This window comes from Triturus cristatus, chromosome 2_2 (assembly GCF_964204655.1).
Source record: "Triturus cristatus chromosome 2_2, aTriCri1.1, whole genome shotgun sequence".
In the NCBI taxonomy this organism is placed as follows: Eukaryota; Metazoa; Chordata; class Amphibia; order Caudata; family Salamandridae; genus Triturus; species Triturus cristatus.
Window position 1 is genome coordinate 465,099,163 of NC_140582.1, and position 4,551 is coordinate 465,103,713.

General features: G+C 45.0%; 1 pseudogene; it reads left to right on the forward strand.

Moving 5' to 3' along the window:
• Positions 1-1,784: 1,784 nt before the first annotated feature.
• Positions 1,785-1,938, forward strand: LOC146862366 (5.8S ribosomal RNA; annotated as a pseudogene).
• The last annotated feature ends 2,613 nt before the right edge of the window (positions 1,939-4,551 follow it).

Here is a 4,551-nt window from a genome sequence, read left to right on the forward strand (position 1 = left end):
TGAAAGATCAGCAGTAGAGCCTACGGCTTAATTTCACCCAACAAGGTACAGGATTGATAGATTGACTGCTTTTTCTCGATCTTAATTCTGTGGGGGGTGATGCATGACCGTTCTTATCTGGTGGAGCATTATGTCTGGTTAATTCTGATAACCAATGAGACTCTTCCATGCTAACTAGTTACATGACACCAAGCACTTGGCATTTAACTACTTAGGGGGACAAGTTGCATTTAGCCACACAAAATCGAGCAATAACAGATCTATAATGCCCTTAGATGTCCAGGGCTGTGTGCGAGCTGCACTGAACGGTTCTCCATGATATCTTCCCTTCAAGAACACGTGTTTAACCTGCTGAATACACTTTGTGATAGGGATTGAGGATTGCAACTATTTCCCATTAACTAGGCATTAGCCTGCTGAATACACTTTGTGATAGGGATTGAGGATTGCAACTATTTTCCATGAACTAGGCATTCCCAGTAGGAGTGGGTCAAAAGATCATGTTGATTAAGCCCCACTATCTGTATGTCCTGTCCAATGCTACCACCAATTGGATGGTTTTGTGAGGTCCTCAGATCGGCCTATTGGGATCAGCAATGGCCCTGGTGAAGGGCAGAGAATACGATCAAATTTGACTAGCTGAAGAAAGTAAAAGTTGTAACAAGATTTACCTAAGTAAACCTTTGGAAGGATCATTAAAAATTGAGCAGCCCAATTAACGTGCAAGCCTGAACGTGGCTGCCTCCCAGACAAAACCCTGGCACACCAGCTGTCCTTTTGCATGCTGGCTAGAGGAGCAGTCTGCATCTGCTAGGAGCTTGGTGAGGACCAAGTGCAAGGCGGGCTCCTCCCTGGAGGACCATACTGACACCCAAGGGCCAGAGCATGCACACTCCAGGGCTCTTCCTATCTGCTGCAGGGGCATGCTTGGCATAGAGGCCTACCAGCAGAGGTGCAGAGTGGGCACAAGGGGGGCCTGGTGTGATAGAATTCTCTCCTGAGACAGAAATCTGGATAGTTATGACTCAGGGGAACTAAATTGCATTGCCTTACGAGGCTGCCACCCTGGATCCTATGTGCCTGATCTGGGCCTGCCTGTGTTTCAAGAAACATAGGAGTGGCCCACTCTGGGCAGTACCGTACCCTGGATTGGACAGAGCCAGGGCCACATCTTCATGAAAACACCATGCTACTCGAAGCTCCGGGCACAAATGCCAGCGACTGCATGCAAGTTGCTTGGAAAGAAGGAAGGAAGCGACCATCAGTCCTCCCTGCAGGCTTCCACACAGGCACAAAAGTAGTCATTGCATGAGTTAATTCGATGACAGGGGGAAATCTCCTCGTTTTCCACTGGTCCCTCACCAGGAAGCTGGGATAATCCCACTGACATGGCTCGGGCTTCTGTCTAAGCAGCTGACTCTCAACATGCAGGAGTCAAGCCATGGTTCCAACTGGCAATGGAGGATGGCGGTTAGACGATGTGCAGGTGAGGCAACCCTCTGTTGTTGCTAGGTAGCTTATTGCACAGTCCCAAGTGGCCAAGCAGGGATCTGAAGTCTCTTGTCACCCTACCTGGGTGTGTGTGGGCCTGCATGCGTTGACCAAAGGTAGAACTGCCTGTCTCTGCTGTTGTTAGAGCTACTTGATCAAACTGGTGATGCATATTGGGCTCCTGGTCCAAGCCCCTTCAGACTGTTTTTGAACTGTTGAGCAATGACTCTAAGGCGGGAAGGGTGCAGATCTGTCTCACTGTGCAGATCACATACAGGCAGTGCTGGGATGGTGACCCTTGTCAGTGGATTACTTGGCTGGAGCGGCAATAAAGAATGCATCTACCTGACAGCATTAGCGAGAATCGCAAAACATATTGATCATCAACATTTTGTACACATCTTGCAACCCAGGGTTCCTCCAGGGGTTCCCTTTGTCTGAAGATGGGCTGAATGTCAATCCCTCAGCTTCCCTATAGAGCTGGAGGTCCTGCAGGGGGGTGTGCTCCCTTTCTCCTCCTAAGGTCAGACCTTGATCGCCCGTCGCTGGACATTCGATCATGGTGCATAGGTACAGTGCCAGCATGTCTGGTCTACCTCTCATGGGGAAGGCAGGTGTGAGGCCCATGCCAAGAGTAAAACTGTGGGCCACCTGGATGTGTGTCACACATGGCTGTCTGTGGTGTCCACAGGTAGCCCACGCACACTGCCTTTGACGCCTCTCCTTGGGCCTGGAGGCCAATCTACCCCTGTAGGTTTTGACTCCTACCCCACACTTCTATCTCCAATCTGAGAAATGCATTAAAAAAAGGTGTCAATTATGGGTATAGAGAAAAACCTCTTGTATTCCTTAGCAATGAAATGACCATTTATCATTGTCTGCTTGAATACATCAGGATTCCCACTAGGGCAAACGTCATTTATTTTGCTGCCCATCCCTAAAAGGCACATATTACATTTTCTGGACACTTGACATACATTACTTTCACATATACATTTACAAATATATACACAATATATACATAGAAAAATTACAACACAAGTTTATTTTGTCGTTATCCTTTCATGCATGTCTTTGAGGATACAGGTGTTTGTTAACTTTAGTTCATAATTACCCGGAGGTAGTCCAAAATAGAAGTGAGAGAGATGAAGAACTCTCCGTTCATGTATGTGCTCCTTGCATTCAAAATCTATTCAATCCATAGTCTGTTTTAATCACAAAGACTCCTTCAAATTATAAAGATCGACATGTTTCGGTCAGGACCAAAGCTTAGCCCCACGGTTGACTCATGTTGGATCTTTCAGACCAAACCGGTCATAGTTTGCAGGGCGTGTTCAAAGCCAAACAGGAACAAATAACCTTATCTTTCTTTGGACATAATCAGTTGCCACTTACCTCTGGGAACAAGCGTGGCGGTTTGTCGCAGAGTGGGACAGCATGGACTAAATGACTGTTTCACAGGTGAGTAATCAACCCACCGAGCTAAATGCCAGACCTTGAATGGCCTGTTCTCTCATTGGGCCATGCCTCTATGGAACATTTGCAACAATGTACATTGTACATGAACATGAACTAAGCAAAAAGGTATAGAGGCACCCACACTGCTGAAAGCTGCATACATTACACTGCTAACAATTTAGATAGAACAGACTTCAATGCTCAAACAATGACAACCATTTCTCCAGTCAATGAGAAATCCCAGAATCATAGGGAAACTCTTAAACTGCAGAGACTATACCGATGGTACAAGATAAGAAACAAATGATCACAACAGAACAAATTATACCAATGCAAGGAAATATCATTTTTTCTTGTAATAAAAAGTTGTGTCTGTTGCATTTTGCTCACCGTTATTTGTATACTTTTTTTCTGCCTGCAACACATGATCGGCTTTTTCGGTGAGCACACTGCCATGTTCGTGGAAGCGCAAAGTTCATAAGGAAATAACCAAGCATAACAGTACATGTTTAGGAGCCATTTTAAGAATGAAAACAGCCCTAACATGGATGGCAACGCGTTGGTATGCTAAAGTATACCTGTTCCCTGAAGTACCTGCTGCTTTGAGATGACTTCATTGGAAATATTCACACGGAGAAGTTCACAACTCTCGACCAAGATCCGTGGAATCTTTTATTTGCGTTATTCTACAGCAGAATAATCAATACATCAATAATCATGATCTAGGTGCCATGATGTTATTAATCCAATTCTCTCCAAAGAGGCACAAATAGTCTCACAATGAAATCTAGGTCTTTAATAAACAAAGCATGGTTAGGGTGACCACGAGGGCTGGATTTGCAGTCCCAGTTTTTTACCACCTATCCTAACACATTTCAGTAAATATAGCATAAGTCCCGGTTGGTGAAGATGGTCGAATAACCAGATAATGAAGGACGTTTTCATGAGTTCCAGTGCGGAATTACTTAGCAACCCAAGCAGAAATCAATTTAATTAACGCAGATGATACTGTGTGTAAAAGTTACATTGGTTTAATTACCCTTTGTGTTTTCTATGTTGGTGAGTGCTGTCAATTAAGTCATTCTATCAATACAAAAGTGTAGTTCTACCCTTTTTTTTTATGGAATGTCCTGGGTTAGGGTGCTCAAAATCTGATTACCCTTTGCGTTTACAGTTTAGATAACCTCCTAGAGCACTCGGTGGCATAAAAATTAATCAAAAGGAAGCGCCACCTTAGGTCACATCCAGCGACGGCCCATGCAGGTAAGAGTGGCGGAGCTGGCTGGGATGGTATTTCGACATACGACCACGAGGGAAAAATAATTATTTATTTAATTTTTCCCTCATGGTCATATGTTGAAATCATCCCCACCCAGCTCCACCACCCCACCGCTCTTACCTGTATGGGCCGCGGCTGGTCACAGCAGATAAAGGGGACGTGGAAGGCTTGACTGTGAATGAGCGGCATTGGTAGGTTGCGCATACGGCTCTGAAAACTGCAGTAAACTGCAACTCGAGAACAGTGTCTTCACTTACTTCAGCATAGATGTTCATTGGGTAAGGGCATGATATCAGAGAAAGTAACCTTTCTGCATTATTTGG